At 35.7% G+C, this 20,730-nt stretch overlaps 1 protein-coding gene across 13 annotated transcripts in view; it reads left to right on the top strand.

The window, feature by feature from the left end:
- Npas3 (neuronal PAS domain protein 3) overlaps positions 1–20,730 on the top strand; it is an 836,745-nt gene that overhangs the window by 244,438 nt on the left and 571,577 nt on the right. The window lies entirely within an intron of this gene.

Below are 20,730 nucleotides of genomic sequence, written 5' to 3'. Positions count from 1 at the left end.
TTCAGACTAATCTTCTATCAAAAGTCATTCTTGCATTGCTCTTGGAGCACCAAGACCCATCTTAAACTCAGTATTAGATGAATAGCAGAAAATAACTAGATCATGTTTTAATCTGAAAGATCTCAAAATGCCAACCAGACCTCTGGCTTGCTCTAGTTTTCAGAAATACTATGTAAAATGTGGATCATAAAGCAGAATTTGGCTCTGAAACACCGAATTAAAATTATTCTTAGGAAGGCTTCAATTAACTCCATAGCAAAACTACCAGTATTCTCAGTTCTGTAGCTAGAGATGCTTATGAGAGTGGCAGATGGCCATACAAAGCAACCATGTTATTTTATTTCCAAATTTATGTAAACTGAACTCATAAATTTTTAAAAATAAGCTTCTTAAATTTACTATAACAATTCTAGGTACCAGAATCAAATCCTGGGATCTTCAAAGATACTTTAAATTTGCCGATTTAAAAAAAAAAAAAAGCCTCATGTAAATTAAAAGTCACCTATACTACAGAGGTTAGAACTTACATATTCTTCCCAGTTTGTCACTAGTCTGCCAGATGTTTACTTACTGTGTGGTAAGCATAAGAACTTTGTAGGCACCCCATTTGGATTTGAACCTTTCCTGTGCATGTAACTTGTTGGGAGACTTTAGGTAATTATGTGACTGCTCTTATCCTCCCTGGACTCACCTGTCAATGCAAAAGCATGAGGTTGTTTACAGATTCAATGAGAAGACCCATATGAAGAGATTAATTTGCACAGTACAGAAAAATAGTATGTGCTTAATTATTAGCTATTAATTTTTAAATAGTGACTAGTGAGAAATATATGAAAGGGACTATGGTTTCTTTAAATGTAATAATTGCTTTTAAAAAGAGTTCACACCACTAGCATAATGACTGAGAAGCATTTTCTTGAACCAAATTTCCTTTATGTGTGGGTTTGAGTTCAAACACCTCGAGTTGCCTTGACACTGTCTCTTGAATGGAGGCTGGATGGTCATCTGTGCAGCATGAGCTGAGTGAATACCAGTGCAGTCTTTGGAAACCTTTCCTCTTATAGAGTGGGTGGTGATGCCTGTGTGTCTATGACAACATTGTCATTAGTTGTCTGATTGGAAAATAGGGTATCCTACCTACTCATAATTTAGTTCATCCCTGAGTTTGGCAAAACTTCTTTCTCTTTTAACTTTCATAGTGAATTCTTGGAAGAAGAGGAAGTTTAGAACTGATGAGAAACATCAGATACCTCCAGTAGATGCCTTTCTCTTTCATCTTGCAAATTAGAAACCTGAGGCCCAGAGAAGGCATGCCCCTAGGATTCTGTTCTAGTGCCTTTTCTGGTTTATGCTTCTTTCTAGACATGAGTATTTCCCTGTGCTTTGGTGAGTATGGGATTTTGATGGAGACCGGGACTCTACTTTGTTATTTAGGTTTTTGCTACAAGTCAGTTAATTTTTCTTCCAAGTTAAATCAATCACTATAGAATGGAAATATGGTCAGGGCAGGGAATGGAGCTGAGTGTGAATACACTGTACAAAACCTTTAAGGGGTTATAGTGGATGAGGTATAAAAATAAAAATAAGCTGTTGCCATTTGATTTTTGTTTGTTTGTCCCCCCACCCCCAGAAAAAAGTCACAAGTACAAAAATTAGTCTGGATTGTTGAAAATTTTGGCTGTGTTCTAAACTTGAGGTTTTATCTTAACCTAGGTGTATTGCACTCTTGAAGTTCAGATGATTCTATCACAAGCAGTGTCATCTAAATTGAAATATGCCCTTTATTGTATGTTCCATTTGCTACTATTTACTTATTTTTTGGAACTAGGGATGGAAGCCAGGGATATTTTACCATTGAGCCACATCTCCACCCCTTTTTGTTCTTTCATGTTGAGATGGGGGTCTCACTAAGTTGTTTAGGGTCTTGCTAAGTTGCTGAGGCTTGCCTTAAACTTGTGATTCTCCTGCCTCAGTCTCCTGAGTTGTTGGGATTAAAGGTGTGCACTACTGTGCTGGGCTAGAAACTCCTTTAAAGTAGAATCTCTGTGATTTATGTTTTTAAATTATTTTATGCATTCCCTGTACAAGAGAGGTAACAATTGATTGTCTCTGATACCTGTACCCTTAGATACCATTCAACACACATTCCTGTCAAGTTGCTGCTATTTTCCTTCTGAGTGTTAAGAGTTCCTGGGATCTCCATTCTATAGGATGGTGCAGTGAACCTTGCTTTCCTTTCTCATCTATAAGAATTCTCACTTTGTTTTGTCTCTTTATATTTTTAAACAATTCAAGATTCATCTGAAATTTTCTCCCCCCACCCCCAGTTGCTTTTCTTAGGCTTAACATTGTATTTTTGACTATGAATTAGTTTGAGATATAATATATGCCTAAGCTCTTGTGTAAAGTAAAACCAACATTGTTACAGATGCCTTCTGAGTGCCCACTCTGGAAAATCCCAGCTCTAAGGTGTGTCAACATTGTAGTGATTATCACAGAAAGAGGTACTTTTTTTTTTTTTTTTTTTTTGCTATTTTACTAAACAAAGACTCAGAGGGGAGCAACAAAACAAATATCTACATTTTCCTTTGCAAAGATAATTTAGCTTTAAAAAATGGACCTGATGGAAGATAGAAATAAGGATCCACATCCCACAGGATGACATAGTGAGTGGAAGCAATTATAACCCAGGCATTTTACAATTATATCTGAAAAGTATTTAATGACAAGAAAATATCTGTCTTATTTAAAATTGCATTACAGCCTCAGTTCCTCTAACCTTTGGCTAGCTGCAATAAAGTTGCTAGAACATATCTTTTGGCATAAATAGAGTTTTCAAATGTGTTTTCAAATATTAGTGTTTTAAAATGATGAACATCACATAATCCCTTTGTGTTACCGCAAGAAAATTGATCAGTCAGGGCATTTTCTTCATCTGGCTTTGGAGTAGATGCAAGAATCTGAGCTTTATACTTACTTGGCCATCATCATCATCATCATCATCATCTTTTTTTTTCCATTTCTTTTGATACCAAGTCCATTTCTTATCTCTTCATTTCTCAGTAATAGAAGAAGCCTTAACAGTTGCAAGATTACATATTTATATCAGGGTTCAGACTGTGAATTCATTCTTTTCTGGGGAAGCAGAAAGATCATGTAAAAATGGTGACCACATGTTGACAGAATGCATGATTTAACAAAACCAAAGGCAATCATTTCAAAGAAAAATGTTTTATTTTCTGCCAGCAGAGTATAATGGAGAGAAATTGGCTGGTATTATTTTAAAAAATTGCCCAAATCACTGTAGTTAGTGTAAAATTGTCTCTGGAACTATTTCCTGTAAGTTAACCAGACATATGATTGTATCCTTTCTATTTTGAATACTGAAGCTCACATTTCAACTGTCTTGTATGGAGCCTATCAGGTATAATAGCTCTTTGTAAAGGTGCTTCCTTCTCTTTCATAGTCCTTTCCATCTAAGCTTCCACTTCCATTTACCCCAAACTTGCAAGACTTAGAGTTTGGGCTTTTCAGAACTTTGAACTAAATATTATCTGCTAACAAATCAAGACCATAAGCTACTCAAAATGTGCTGCGCCAGCCTGCAAAAGTCCATGTGAAATTAATGTAAACATCGTTTACACTATTAAAAATTCTCCACACATATTCAGTTGAAAGGAAATTTCATTTTTATTTAACATGTGGTTCATAGGGCTGGCTGTTTTTTTTTCTGAGTACTTAAAGTAATTTCAAATATCATATACCAGGACCTGCTTATGTTGTTTGTAGTGTGTAGCAAGTATTTTTAGTAGAAAATCAGATTTATGTGTCATTGAAAGAACTGATGCCGTCTGGTAAAATGCCAGTTGTCATGTACTCTGGAGCAGGTCAATAGGTAAGCAAGCTATGAGTCATTTGTTGGATATTGATGGTCATATACTGTTTGATCAGTAATGTTTTCAAAAGTATAATAGGAATTTTAGGAGGTATGGTGATTGCTTTCAGGTTAGTTAAAGACCAGACCATCCCATGGGATCTAAGCCTGTATTTAGGAGGAACTGTGAAGTTAGCTACGCAAACAGATTGAAAAATAATGTAAATATTACTTACTCTGGGGACAGGTAGGAGTGTTGCTTTTGTGTCTACAGAGTGCCAAAATTACTGGTGTTCACCAGATATAGTAATTGATGGATTTGGATTTAGCCTGGTATCAGTTAGCAACCAACATATGCTTGTTGTTGCTTGATCCAGATGTTTGACATTTTGTGGGAATGTTCCAAGGCATTATATATACATAGAGAGTAAACAGGCACTGTTTAAAAATGAAGCCTTTTTTGCCATCATTTAGACCTCCTCTACCCAACAGTATAAAAAAAGTTTTAATGTTTAAAACAGAGCTATAATTCTTATACAAACCATATTCTTCCTTCAGCGTACACAGCTGATATTTGTTATTAACTAAGAGTAACTGTTTTGTTCTCTGTTTTGTCAGTTCTGGAGAAGACCCAGGCTTTGTTTTGGAAACGTGGAGGTTCATTATTGTTTAGCTGAAATTTTAGTAAGGCCAGTTTTCACTTAACATACCTGAGTTTAATAACCATGCAGCCTCCCTAAATCCTACATGAAATTCAGGTTGCAAATTTACTTATTGAAGGTGTTGTGACTGTAGTAGATGCTATCAGGTTGAACGGTGGGGGGTCACACACCACTCTAAAACTGTAGGTAGATGGGAAGTAACTTTAATACACATCAAACACATTCACTGGTAGTTCCATTAATGTTATGAGACAAAAACACAAGTGAAAATAGAATCTTCAATTGGAAAGATGTTCTAGAGAATAATCCCTTTGTTTTAAGGTAAGAAAATATAGAGCTGGAGAAAGTAAATGTCTTGTTGAAATCACACAGCTGTTAGTGGCAGAGCTTGACCCAGGATCCAGGTCCTATGACTTGTTAATCAGTATTCAATTGTAATGAATAACTGATTTTCTATTATATTTTTCCTAACTAAGATTGAATAGGTTTCTTATGTGGACCACCTGTACTTACCCAGTTAACTGTACTTATTTTCCAGAGAACCTGTTTTTCAATTGCTTTACTATAGATCTGCTTACAAATCACATTTATATACACATTCGTTCCATCCAGGACCTCCCACTGACAGCATGAACAACTAGGATGGGCTTGGCTTTGATAGCTCAGCCTCCTCATGTCTAGGGATACTTACACTGTCGGCAGTCAGGGAGGAAGCAAACTCCCTTTCAAGTGGAATTTGAGTGTTACAGTTTCCTTGACACTGACATGTTTCTATATGATCTGCTGACCACATGGGGATCTTTTATGTTGATGCTTTCTAAGTGTCTGAATGGGTGATTCTCAGGAGCTATAAACCCCTCACCCAAATTTGTGCTATAGGATACCTATTGATGTATGCAAAAGTTGAGCACACTGACATGGAAGTAAGGAGGTACTCTTTCTTATTCCTGCCTTTCAAACACAAGTTGTCTAGAAGTTTATGGGAACTCATTTGTAATATACTATATAAAAGACCCAAACTTGATTTTGCATATTTTTTAAGGTCTAAATCTCTGTTAAGCACACAGTAGCAGGTGAATGAATGCTTATAGGAATCTTTATGAAATGAAGATTCTTATTTTCTGCTTGCTATCTCTCTCTCACAATTCGTGTAGAATTTTTCCAAATCAGTTGCCCTTGTGTTATTAAAGAGTTTGGGCTTATTTTCTCTGTAGGAATTGGCTTGATATTTTTTCTTCTTTCTGATCATCATTGTTCAAATACAGGTATTGATAACATGCATCATGACTGATTAAAAAAAAAAGTTCCAAAAAGGCTTCTAAATGAAGGCTATAATTTTGTATTGGATTTCCAGTGACATGAGCAAATCACTTGCTCTTTGGCCTTATGGATTTTATAATGTCATCAGAGTCTATCAATAAAATTATAGCCTACAGTTGGACATACACCATTCCTTACTGTATTGCAAGTGAAGGGAAGCAAATTGTAGCATGTCTGCCCTGGGATGCACTCCAGCAGGGTGTGTGTGTGTGTGTGTGTGTGTGTGTGTGTGTGTTTTCTTTTTCAGTTGAGATCCACTGTACAATCAGTCCTGGAAGGTACAGATGAAGAACAGTCCCAGACTCTTACATAAGAATGTTTCTCCTGCTTTCACCTGCTGTGAGTGAAATTGACTAGAATTGTGCCATTCTGATCAATTTCATAAAGCAGCAGACTCTGCACATGGACATTGTGGCTGTCCCTTCCACTTGAGCTATCAGCTTCGGTCCCCGGTGGGGGTGGGGGTGGGGGGTGGGGAGTGAAGAGGGCCAGACAGTAGGAGCATATAGCCAGAAGGAAATGAGAGGGCCACAGATGCCCCTGAAATGGAAATAGATGTGTAAAAACTCACTTAAAAGGCAGAATGAAGGCCAAACTGCAGGTCCAGAGCAGAAGAGATTCAGCTGTAGGAAAACAGTGTTTCCAAATTCCTTTGGAATTTTAGAAGGCCTCTATGGACAGGTGTCTTAATCTGAAATTTGAAAGATTTAACATTTTACTTTTAGGGATTTGTTGATTGCTTGCCAATTTGAATCCTTTATTTCTCTCACATTCTCCTTGGAGTACTGCCTTGGTCTAGTTTTTTTTTGTTTTTAAAAAATTTTTTTTTTTTATTACTTGCAGACATGCAGATCTAGCAAATGTGAAGATCTAGGAGTGCTCCTAACCCTATTGTCATGGCTCTAGCATAGAAAAGATTAACAGTGATTTGGTGTTCTGAATATGACCATGAATTATTACCAAGAAAGGCTAGATAGTCTCTTGACTTCAAATTTTTGCCTCCGTTTGCCTGCCACCACCTTCAGAATGCAGAAAGGGCTGAGACCTCCTTTGGAGGATTTAAATATTTTCAACAGGGAAGTATTTATGAATATCAAATTTGCAGAGGTTATCTGTGTTTGCTTTCACCTTCTTCCCCTCCTTCTTCCCTCTCATCTCTCCCTCCCACTATAATGCCACTCCAAGAACTGATTTACTGGGTAGGTTTAATTTTAATAGCACTACTACTGGATGTGTTGTTTACTATTTATAGTTATGACTTTTAAGGACATTCAGATCATCATCAGCATAATCATCTTTCAACAAATACTTAAGGAAGTTGTGCTATATACACAAGACACTGTCTTTCAACATTATTATTGCACTAATAAAAACAAGGTCTTATTTAGTATGTGCTTTTAAGAAATAATTAATCACGAATTTTATGGGATGGACTGCCCTTTGATGACTCATTGTAAAAGGAGCTACTTTAATTTTTAATGGAAGATTCTTTACATGATGCCACCATAGTGAGCTGATTGAACTCTCAGTTGTGTTCACATGTGTGGCTTAAACCCGTATTCATCTATGTAGATGTATTACATAGATGAGTATTTTCAACTTGCAGAGATATTTTTACCAATAGGCTAAATTCCATGGAATACTAACTTGATCTATTTTTTTCTTTATTATAGTCAATTTATAAACCCAAGAAGAGTAAAAGCAGAAATTCTACCACTTAGAGGAAATCACTGTTAGTAATCAGTGTATCCTTCTTTCCAGTCATACTTCAGGTTTCCTTATTTTCCTTCATTGTATGCCTCTACCCCACTCTGTCACTGTCCCCTGTCTTTGCTAAATATCTTCATACCCCATACCATTATGTGCCAATCATTAAATTTTCTCTTCAAGAAAGGCTATTAATGGCATTAAATCACAGGTTTCTAACTGCCTTAGACCAAACAAGACCCACTGTGGCCTGCAAAGAGTTTCATTCTTAAAGTAAGATGGCAATACTTACACAAACAACAACAAAAAAATATACCTGGAAGATGATTCATTTTAAAATTCTAGATTTTGACTTTTCTTTAAAATGATGACCTGACAACTTACACATTCTCATCTAGGAACAAATGTGTGCTAGTGAATAGTGAATACCTGCTGTTGGATGGGTAGGTGCTTTGCAGTTTTCCAAAGTCCCCACCACTCCCTTTACTGCTCAGAGGTGAGGTCTAGTGCCCTCTACTGTCAGGATTTCTCTGCTTTCTTATAATTTCCTTGGATTCTTCAGGTATTTGGGTTTGTGAAGCTTACCATCAATTAATTTACTCTGGACTAACAATTAGTCATAAAACTAAAACAAACTATGTTAATCATCTTGCACCCATGAATTTTATGAAAAGAAGTATGACCAATCCAAATGACTGAGTCTCTGAAAGGTACATTGAATAGAAAAAAAAAAAGTGATGTGAAAGTAAAGAAAGCATTTGAAGGACCATCAACTTAGTAAAACACCAACTTTATCTAAGCTCAAATACTATCTCTGAGGATTTTGAAAGTTTTGAGTAGTTGGAAAAATCTAGTTAGAGTCAGCTGTATTTGAAATACAATCTTGTTAACAACTGCTTGTGTGTGTGTGTACTGGAAGGTGTGTTGGTGGGTGTGTTTAAAGAATGACTCAGGTCCCCAGCCATAGGAACTTGGCAAAGTTGCCTGTTGCTCTTGGTGACTCATTGATCTTCTTACTGTCATTATAATGAGGCTTTTGAGAAATACTGTATTTTCAGAAGAATAAAACTAAGGACTAAATGATTTTTATCTGCTGATAACTCAAAAGGGGACCTTCTGGGGAAATACTTTCTAAAGCATTCCTCAGCCCAAACAAATCCACATAAAATACAGAGACAGCAGGGATAGCAGGTGGATTTAAAGAAGGGTTCATGTAAAGTGTCTGTAAAATACAACAGGATATCCATTCGGGTAGAGGGTCCTGTTGAGTTATTATGTCAGGAGACAAGTGCTTGACTACATTGTATACATTTTACTTATTTCAACTAATTATTTGATTTTGTGATGGGGGCCCATTGAGAAAACTGCTGACTTCCATTGCCCCATTTCAGTTCATCAGGCAGTCCCTTGACATCTTACAAATCATCTTGTGCTTTCCTACATCTGTGAACACTCGTTCAGTAGTTTATGTGTTACTATTGAAGTTTTGGTAATTATAAGTTCAGAATCAAAATTTGGTGTTGAATTTCAATTGATAACTGAAACTTTCAGTTTTTCATATACTTATATTATGATACAGTTTTTGTTTTTCCATGATCAACTTGCAAGCTCATAAACAAGAAAACATGCCTAATTATTTTATCCTTGTTTTATATATTTTAAATATTTGTTTATTCATTAAAATTTTACTGACATTTATCATCCTATTATGTAAATAGATTTGGCTCAGAATAATTTATTTCTAATTCCTCAAAGTCATATGTTTATGAGAGGACTAAACTAAACATCTATCAAAGTTTTCCAAAAGAGTGTGGGATCCGTGGAGGACCAGGTTCCTGGGTGAGTGATGGAAACCTAGGGGCAAGCAGGCATTTCCTGCATTGTCTCATTTTTGAAGTACCTAAGTGAGGCATCATGTCTCTTTAAATTAAATCTTACATCATAATTCATGGCACATAAAAACATTTAGGCTGCTGCATACATACACTTTAATACCATGGAATCACCTTACCAAGAGTCTGAACCTATTAGAAGTGACAAGTGCAGTAGTCAATTAAAAAACAATGAATTATTCTCATTATGATCATTGGATAAGCACTATAATGCTTAGTACTGACCTTAAGATATTATCCATTGATGTAGGTTTTTAATCTAGAGTTGAGTCAAGATCTAAAATTGTGCTTCAGGAACCCTGTTCTAGGCAATACTTTGTGTGTTTATTTGCTAATGTTTTTTTCCTGAGTGAGACTCTGCAGCTGCCATTGGGTTGTCAGAGGGTAGTGACACAGGAAAACAGTCAACCACTGAATGGAAGCACATACCATCTCCAAATGGCTGCTGGCAAATTGTATTCTGGGCAGCGCAGTGCTTTGGGATTTCGAGGGGCCACAAAAGAACATAAGAACACTGGCTGCATGCTACAAGACTCTGTTTTCTGGTTGAGACCCTTGGGGGAAAACTTCAGAAGGGGTGAAGCCCTCTCCCAGCTCTTTTAATTGCAGGTCTCTTTAGAGGTGTGATCAAGCTAAACATTTTCTCCAAATATTTTTCATGCTGTACTATTTCAAGAACTAGTGGCAGAAAGACATTGGTAGCACTGATTAACCATTTATTGAAAAAAAAAGTATCTTTCAGCAATGAAGGCATTTTGCAGGCTCAATTTCACTCCAGTACATTATATTTTATTTTTTTAAAAAAGTAATTTGTGTATTAAAAAGATACATGTTATTGAACATGGTTTAATATACAATTTACTTTTTTTAAAAGTTCATTACATAGTTAATCTCCTGTACTCCAGACACAAAAGGAATGCTTTAACCACATAGAAATAAGCAAACTTCATATTTTGGTTTGTGGAAATTCATTCTGATTTGGCTATTTTTTCTCTGTATCTGTCTTTATAGCTGTAGGTATGTAACTCTAGTCATTGCGATCACTTATACTTGCTGCTTTATAAGTGCTTTTTATCAACTCTTTACCAAGCCATTGAAGATTTTTTCCATTTCTATGTTCAGTATCTTGAAAATACTCCGTGATTTATTCCTAAAGTTTATTTATCAAAGATACAATGAATATTCTTTAGAAATATATTTGTTCACATACTTGGTTATTTTTTCTTATAATTTTCAAGAAGTCAGGCTTAGAAGGAGACAAATCTGTAAGCCTTCAGATATATATTTGCCAACATATTCCCTAGAAATTGTAACAATCCTGGCAAACATACACCGAGCTTTTGGAATCTGGGTGAGAGGTGAAGTAAAAATATGTCTTAAAAACGCCAGACAAGTGAGAGGTGGTGCATATGATCTCAGGGTTGGTGGACTTGCACTCTCAGTTGTAGGGTTTAAAGAATTGGTGTCTGTGTTATGCAGCTCTGTTTCATGAAGGAATGTAGACAGTTGAACTCTAAGATGTGCTCCTTGAAGTCCAAAAAATCAGGTGCTATGTCTACAGTTGTCACATGACCATAACTTTCATTTTTAATGAGAATTTCCCAGACTTCTCATTAACCACTGAGCCACATTCTTAGCCCTTTTTTTGTGCTTTTTTTGGTAACTTATTTAGAGACAGGGTCTCACTGAGTTGCTTAGTACCTCATTTTTGCTGAGGCTAGCTTTGAACTTGTGATCCTCCTACCCCAGCCTCCTGAGCTGCTAGGATTATAGGTGTATGCCACAGTACCTGGCCAAGCTTCAAGGTTTTCAAAAGCTTTCTTCCACTTAGTTGTACTTTTAAAAGTATTTGCAATCATACTTAAAGAAAATTAAAAGAAAATAAATGCACTTTCCCCCTAGAAAAGGTAATTGGAATTTGAATTCCAAAGCAATTTAGTTTGGGACTTAGAGTAATTTACAGCAAATCTATCTACTCCAAATTGGAATATGCTTACAAGCCTGAAAAAGAGGGAGTTTATTGGATATCTCATTGAGGAATTACGTTTTTGTGACAATTATTATGAAACTTATATGGGTCATTATAAATGAAACAAATCTTTATCAGTGACTTAGTTGTCTTTTTAATAGGGAGAAAGGGAATCACAAGAACTTTATTCCTGTAGTTTACTGGGGATAGGAACTTAATTTTGAGTTACCTTATTCAGGTTCACATTTCTTATCCAACCATCCTTGGCTTGGTTAAGTTACTTTCCTTCTCTGTGTTTGATTTTCTTCTGAGAGAGGAAATTGTATTCATGTATGTGGAGATCAATTGTCCTGGTTTGTCTAGGGCTGTCCTACTAAAGTCCACCCTGATATGAGAACACTCAATTTTCAGAGATGGAGGTAGAAGGTATAAGAGAGTTGTGTTAGTCAGCTCTTCGTCACTGTCACCAAAATACCTGGCGAAAACAACTTAGAGGAGGAATACTTTATTTTTGCTCGTTGTTTCATAGATCAGTCAATAGTCAGCCATTTCCATCACTGTGGTCCCAAGGTGAGGCAGAGCATCAAGACCAAAGGACGTGGTGGAGGAGTGCAGCTTACCAGGCAACCTGAGGAGCACAGAGAGGAAGGGGAAGGGGCTACAGGGAAGATGACCCCTTCCAGGGCATGCCCCCAGTGACCCACCTCCTCTAGTCATGTCCCGCCTCCCACAGTTACCACCCAATCCGTCCAAATTAGGACAGACTGTTTAGGTCACATCTCTGATAATGTAATCATTTCAACTCTGAGTGTTCCCACATTAACACAGGAGCTTTAGAGGGACACTTCATATCCAAACCACAGCAAACCCCTCCCTGACAAAGTGGCTTAAAACAAAACTGCTTTTAGTGTCTGATGGATCCTGCATAGCAAGGAAGAATGAAATGAGACAATGTTTCAAACACCAAGAACCTGGATGAAATACAGCAAGCATTCAAACATGTGAACATTTATTTTTGAGTTCCATGCTGTTCTTTGACACTACTGAATACTCTTCAAAAGCAAAATTAATGTGTGTACTTTCTGGCTAATGATGTTAGGAAAAATATGCTGTGATTCCTTGGGGTGCTAGGAATTCCAGCAGGTGCCCTTTGCATGGTCAGTAAAATGTCCTGCCGCAAAGGGTGCCCCCCATTCCTTCTCGTTTTGCCTTTCAGCAGAGGTGCTCTGCCCCTTTCAAATATTTAGCAGCAGACTTCCTCTCAATGTGTGCTCACGCCTCCTGTTACTGTTAATGGAAGTTACACATGTGTGCTCACCAGGATGGGAAAGCCTTTATCCCATGTCGGGCAAAGACCCGTGATCCTGAATCTCTTTCTAAACTTCAGACCTGAAGAGAGCAGTGCAGGGAATTGCTGCTTTCTCACTATATTAGCTTCTTCAATTTCCTTTTAATTGGAGCCTGCAACCCAGATTCTTGTAACTTCAGGGGGATGAACAATACAAATTAAGATCTGGATGCTTTCCAGGAAGGGCCCAGTTCAAAGAACACTTTTTTTTTTTTTTTTTAAAGCACAGTTGTGGCTATTCACAAATCTCATGCAGTTGCCTAATGAGTCCGTATTTTCTTCTGAGGTTTCACATTTGCAAACTACACTGCTGAGAAAGTAAGTGAAGTGTTCACCCACCTCTGGTGTGAGCCGGCTGATTTAATGTACAGGACAGATAAATACTGGAATAGTCAAAATCCTAAACCAGTGGCACAAAACCTTCAAATACAATATCTTCCCCTTGTTCAGGACATTCATTTCTCCCCAAGAATTCTTTTTAATGTATAAGACTTCAATTTATGTTTAAGAACTAGTAAACTATAGCAGTTTGACAGCCATTCACACTTAATTCTGTGCATTAAACCAACAGCATTCTTTTCCACAAACATCCATTGTTAGGACAATGCTCTCAGACAGAATTTATGAGAAATGGAATTATGTTACCAAGGAGATAGCATTTACTATAATGAAGAGTAGATCCTAGAAAATGGCCCCTTTTACAGCAGCTCAGAGCAGAGCCACAAAAGCAATTGATTGGTCTTGGCATTTAGTCTTATATCAGCTGTGTCATCCATAGCTTCAGGAGTGAGAACACTAATCTAAAGTGACATTTCTGTTCTGGCGGGCTTTTCTGCCCTGATGAAAGCAATTACTTCATTCCTAAATGATAATTTGCAGGAGTTTCAACCACTTTAATTGATAATTTTTTTTTTGTTCTGAGTTCAATTGTGAAGTGATTAGCTGATTTGGTAAATAGAAATTTAAGGTGTGAAATATACAAGTTGCTCCAAGGTAAAGTGCTGTTTATTGGGTGGAGAGAAATTACTTGATAAAGCTGCAGTTTTTTCCATTATTATGGAATTGCCAGTTGTATAGCTTAAAGTTCTGGGGGAAAATGAAGAACAAAACACTTTGATTCACGAGGTTTTTGGCAGACCCCAAAGCATACAATGAATAGTTTGGTCTTGCTGTGGTTCATTCAAGGGTTATTTGAATCAAGGTGAACATTGGTTGAAAAGGGCTGCACAGACCTCTCAACTTTCTTTATTACTATTCTAATGACTCATTCTGGAATTAAATCCTCTTATTTAAAGTGTTAAGAATAAAAACGCTCATTGGCTAAAACCAATTAATTTAATTATTAAGTTCAAACATACACAAGACATTTTCTGAAGATGAGGGAAGGCATTCTGTTGAATGGCTTTAATTACTCTTTTGATCTATTTTCCACAAGTCAAATGGGTCATGATTATTCAATCAGAATATATCTTAGTTTAGAAATGGTAAGTATGCATCTTGGTTTTGATACTTTTTGAAATGTTATCAGTTGCAGATGTTTTTGACACATTTTTTAAGCAATCAATTTCATATTTTCTTACATGTAGAAAAATGATGGTCATTTCACATGTTAAATGAGAAAAATAAAGCAAGAATGAAGGTCAAACTGATTTAGCACATCAAACAGTCTTTGTCAGCCAAGCTTAATATATCCTGAGTTTGTGGAACAAATGAAATTTTGCTGCTATGTTACACTTTGCTTCCAAACAACCATTACAACTGGTTTTATATATTGTGTGCGCATCAGACCATCAAACAGTGCATCTTTACTGACGTGTTGCTGCAGTGATGATCTACAGCAGCAATCTGCCATTTATATAAGGGCAAAATGTGCATCTATATTTAGTTGTGAAATTGGCCTATTATACTCTTGATGTTTACAGAGGCTAACATAAATTAATGATGACAGCTATGAGCAGTGCATTAGTTAAGCAGCATAGTTCTTACCTTGAACTTGAAGGTTCCAGTTTTGACTCCCAGCCTATACTGCCCAGCTTACTTCACATGTTAAATGAAGATTTCTGAATTTATTACCTTTTCTTAGAAAGCATTAAACGACTTCAATTTGGGAGCTTTGTTGTTCATAATTCTACCAGGTAATAGTTGTTTATGCTTTTCTCAATTACTTTACCTTGTCAGAAAGCTTATATTTACAATAATGCTGAAAAAAATACTCCTGAAAGAGGTTTTTTTTTTCCTTTGATTTGATTGACTTTTAACTCTGTTATGTCAATGTAGGGAGGGCTGCTTCACTAAAAGCAATGGAGGAAGAGTAAGCATTGCTTACAGAATCTTTATTGCATATTTTCCCTGGGAAGCCTCCTCATTCAGCTCATGTCGAGCAAGTGCAGGTACTGGAGTAACTATAGATTTCACTGTTAACTATGACCAGAGATCTGACAAGTATGCAGGTGTTCAAAGGTTCATGAGTTAAAATGCTGAAGCCTTTGATGAATTTTTGATGGCTGCATTTTTAATACAGGTCGACCTTCTTCCTTTGAGGCTGCATGCCAGATTAATTGATAAATAGTAGAAGTCTGTAGTGCTGGATTCTCCTAAGCAAAACAAGTAGGAAAATCCATAAAAATCTGCCTTTGTGGATCCTTAGAAGTACTTTAAAAAGGTAAAATTTAAAGTGGTTTTGACCCTACCTCTCCTTTCCCCTACAGTTAGGTAATCAAAACCTGCCATGTCCCTTTATAAATACCAGATATTGTATTCTTAAAAGTTTACATGAAGGTATTCAAACTGAGGTATAGAAAGAGATTTTCATGGACAGATAGTATGAATGTATCAATAATGTCAATAGAAAAAAAGCTGTTCTATTAATATTAAGAATTATAAAAATGGATGAATACATGGCTATGAAGAAGTCACTGGAGAGGCAGAAATATTTGGTTAAGTTGGCTTCCTTATTTCTCTGTGACTATCTGTTATTATTACTCTTTGTTATCCTCTGGAGATGTTCAGCTGCATTATTTCCATGACATACAACCATTTATGTGAAATGGGAAACCAAAGAAATCAATTTTTCAAAGTCAAATTTGATCAACCACAAAGAATAACTTCTTTTAATTTAATGGGTAATCAAGTCCAAGGATACGTTTTCCCCATTATGGAATTGATTGTCACCTGAATCTAGTTCTGTGAGAGATTCATGAAGGCTGCAAATCATGTCAGTTTTAGGATATAGGCTTTGTGATATTGGCACTTCCTTTTCTTTAACTTTGTTGTGGTTGTTGTCATATTTTGCTGGTTTCGGGCTTAAGCGGAATTTCATAATTTGGCTTTGGCCCCAATATGGCAGCCAGGGAGGACAGATATCGTCTAACTTCCATTCTTCCAAGAGCAGTAGATGTTTTGGGTGAGCTCTCCATGGTCCTGGATTTGGGGCTTTATCTGACTTCTCCTAAGAGAACTTTCAGATTTCTGATCTTTGGAAGATATTTTGAGAAATCACCTTCCTTCTAAGAGTATGCATATACTTTCTAAGTAAGAATTATCATTGCCATTTAAAAATCTTCTATAGTGCTTGTACAATCTTTTTGAGCAATCCATTCTTTTAAGTGTTTATATGTTTGTTACAATTTTAAAAAAGTGTTGGGAGCAGGAATGTCATGAAAATAGAAAGAAGACCAGTAAAGTAGAGGTCAGGGACCAGGGGCAGAAAGAAAGGGAGAGAATTGGAAAATACTATGAAATTATATTGACTAAATCATATTGTTATATTGTATGCATGTACAAATATGTAGCAATAAATCCCACTATTATGTCTAATCATAATGCACCAATAGAAATGTAGAAAGTTTAAAAAGTTACTTATTCAAGAAAAATTGCTTTTCCTGTAATTTAGTGCCATTTTTTTCAGTTTAGCATACTAAAAAAATGGCTGTTTATTATCTTGTAAGAAAATAATTTACTTATAAACTTTAAGCTTCCATTAATTAAACATATGTGTGTATTTAAACAACTCATTAAATACACTTGTGATATACAATGGATAAACCATAGGAATAAAAATGATAAGAGGAAAAATAAGTAAGCAATAAAGAGTATTATTTTTCTTATGTACACAATGTGATATGTCAGAACTAATGAATAGGAATCATTTTAATAAGAAAAGAGTATACATTATAAATGAGACTTGTGGACATTCAAAGAATAGAACTGTCAATATAAAGTGAACTTAGGTTTCCATTTATCATTTTTTATATTGTATTAGTATGTGCCTGGAACCATTGTACACATGTTACGAAAAAACTCATTTTATTTTTGAGAAAAAAACTATGAAATAGATAGTATTATTATCTTATTTCACTGACAAGAAAAACCTGAGACTGCAGAAGTTAAATAACTGCTCAACTTTATGTAATTAATAAGTAATAGAACCAGGATTTATCCCTAGAAACTGTTTCCACATTCCATGTTTTATAAGAGGAAATGCTAGATATTAGATGATTAGTTACTTTTGTTTGGGATGATGGATCCCTGTTGATAATCTGAAAACCGTTTACTATCTACTGAGAATATACACACATACACATACATTTGCATATTTATATTGTATAAATGTATTCTGTATGTGTATATAAATATACATGTGTGTGTCTTTTGAAATTATTTCTTGATTTTTGTCTTTTGTTGGTGGTCAGAATTATTGTTGAAAATGAAAATATAGCCATCAAAGAGAGTTGATATTTTCATGATCTTTGTTGAGGGTTAATGGAGAGTCTTTTTGTTTTACTCTGTAAGATTTGAATGGAAGAACATTAGAGCAGTGGGAAGTTTAAGCTCAGGAAGTAACTAATTGTCAATCCGAAGTTTAATCACTTTAAATGGATTAATACTATTTATTATATTTACTCATCTAAAACTAATTCATTTTTTTCTTTAGTACTCCACAAATGCAACCACTTTTTTAAAAATCTGGAACAAAATATACAAATACAAAGTTTATTTTAGGTTTTAATGTAGTCCTTAATTCAATTTGAAAATTGCTTCTAACTAGGCTCAACTTTATAAAAGCAAGCAAAAGATTAATCCACAATCTGTATTATTGACTTAAGGCCTTTAGTTTCATCTATTATACCAGCATCTCAACCACCTTTATAATCCTTTGACTATATTTTCTTGCTGTTACCCTCAAAACCAATTATTACTTATTACAGACACAGTGCTATCATTCTGAAAGTCTTTTAAACTACAGTGTCTGCATAATGATGTGATGCGGGAGTCATGGAAAACCTTTAGTATTAAGATTATGGCCAAGAAGATTATTCCAGTAGGGTGATATAGTGTATATTACAGAAAAAAAAATGGAGACAGAATACAGGAGAACAAGGGGGTAGCAGTGTCGGTACATGAAATAAGTCCTGCTCAGGACCATTTTAGAAAAGTAACTGAAACATGATGCTTTGGCAGAGGCATCTGAAGCCATTAATATCTGCTTACTTTCCTTCCTTGAGTGGACATAGAAAAGCTGTTTCCCTCTATCTATCCTTTTGAGCCTTTTGGGTCAACCTCTGCGATCTTGGGCTTTGCTTTCCCATGAGGATCAATTCTTTTCTTTTTTAATCAAATCATATTTTAATTTATTTTTAACTGATTGTCAAGAAGCATGAAAGATGTACATATTAAGACATATTAATGGGGTGACATGAAACTTTTAATATATGTATATATATTGCATAATGTTGAAATCAGGTTAAATTGATTATATATATATATTGCATAATGTTAAATCAGGTTAAGATTGAAATTAGGTTAAACACTTATTTCTTCAAATATTTATTATTTCTTTGTGGTGAAAACTTTCAAAATAGCGTCTTCTAGCTTTTGGAAATATACAGTACATGATTGTTTTCTGTAGTCACCTTACTGTGCAACACCCACAAGAGCTCCTTACTCCTAAATAACTATAGCCTAGTGTCCATTCATCTACCTTTTCTTATCTGTCCCTCCTCCCCTTAATGTTTCTGGTCCCCAGATGGATTAATTTTTTCTTAGTTTACAAATCAGCCTATGTATCAATATCAATTTCAGAGCAATTCTTTAATCCTCACTTTGGGTTGCAGAGAGAAATTCTTTGTATGGATATTGGGAATATTAATTATATAATAAATCAATTTATGAACATTTGGTTGACACATATAAAGAAAAATCACACAAAACAACCATGGAAAACTATCTTCAACATTGGCTTCCCAAATTGGCACCTAATTGTAAAATGACTTCATGATCCATATTTGACTATTTCTTGGGCTTATATCATTTTTAAGATCTTTAACTAGCTGACGTACTAAAGTTGGAAATTCTCATATGAAAATTCAGAATTTCTCCTCTAGAGGTTGCAACACTGGAAACCTGGCAACACCAAGCAAGCCTTCCCCAAAGCAGTGGTCAGTTGAAACTGTGTGATGTACCTGTTTCAGGGTGGTTGTCCTCCAGTTCCCCACAGCCCCCATCAGTCCTCTTCACTCATCAACATCTCCTGCCTCAGCCTTAAATGCCCTGGCGTTTGCAACCCCTACTCTGGAGCTTCACCCTAGTCACTTACTGGACCCCCAAAGTGTATGCTTAGCTCACCTTCTGAAGTAGTATTTGATTACAAGAATGCTCAACAAAGCAAAGCACTGAATTTAAACCACTGCATCTTCCCCTATGTCCAAGTGGTGGAAAAAACATGTCAAAAAGTAGAATTCCTTTGGCACAGCCAACTTACCTGTTGTTAGATAAATTGTTTTTATTATATAAAGGGAGGCCTAAGATTCTTCTAAGATGTTAACCTGGATCCTGGTATACTTACACTCTGTCAGATCCTAAGGCTTCTCTCACTTTACTTACATAGTTTTTTAATAAGACAAAATTGAACATTAATAGAATCAATTAGAGACAGACAAGATACTGAGAAATCAGTGACATAATAAATCTTTTCCTTGTAAATTAGTGATGTTCCTGCATATGGTTATTATCTGAGATGGATCAAGGAACAAAGCTATCACCTAAGACTGCTGTTACTCTGAAAATGGTAGCATTTACTTGCCCAGTTTTGAGATATATAGTTAGCTAATAAGGAATCTTTCATTAACAGAGTGAACATGATACCCTAATTGGGATAGTAACCTAGCAAGTATCTGACCAGAGCATTATGGCATTTCTTAAATGACACAGATATTCAGTAAGATATTTTGGAGTCTGTAGTGAATGCAGTTTTCACTGTGAACAATGTCAGGGTTGCTCTAATGTAATCTATAATATTATTGTCCATGGTGTGTGTGTTTGTATTTTAGTTGTTGATGGACATAATACATTTATTTAATTTATTTATTTTTATGTGCTGCTGAGGTTCAAATCTAGTGACTCACACATGCTAGGCAAACTACCACTGAACCCACAACCGCAGCCCTCCATGGTATATTCATAGAGAATGAAGCTATACTGTTGAATCCATTTTGAGCTACTCCTTTGGATTTGCTTTCTTTCTTGTTTCTCTCTTGTTATTTTATGATGGAAATCAGATTCTAGATTCAAAGATTTAAAATGCCTTCAGAGTTCAATGACATGGATAATTTAAAATGATTATTAGTACCTTGGTACTGTAAATATTACCCAGTAACTTATCATCAGAGTCTGATTCTGAATGCATTTCCATTCAGACATAAAGCAGAGTGACTCAGAGAATGTGGAATTCTCCCATCAGATGCTCACACACAACTTCAGTTGTGCAAGATTCTGCCCTCAGCAATATGAGCCCACTTCAAACAGAAATGCACATGAATAGTTAAAGAAAAATGCTGGATCCCACCTGTTGCCTCTTCTGTGAAGTAATAAGTCTATAATGTTTATAAATTTTAATAACCCAGATAGGGATTTATCTTTCAACATTAAATTTATATTATCCAAAAGTTTGACTTTTGGGG

This window comes from Ictidomys tridecemlineatus, chromosome 5 (assembly GCF_052094955.1).
Source record: "Ictidomys tridecemlineatus isolate mIctTri1 chromosome 5, mIctTri1.hap1, whole genome shotgun sequence".
NCBI classification, from domain to species: Eukaryota; Metazoa; Chordata; class Mammalia; order Rodentia; family Sciuridae; genus Ictidomys; species Ictidomys tridecemlineatus.
Note: the sequence above shows the minus strand (reverse complement) of the source record. Positions and strands in the feature narration are given on the sequence as shown.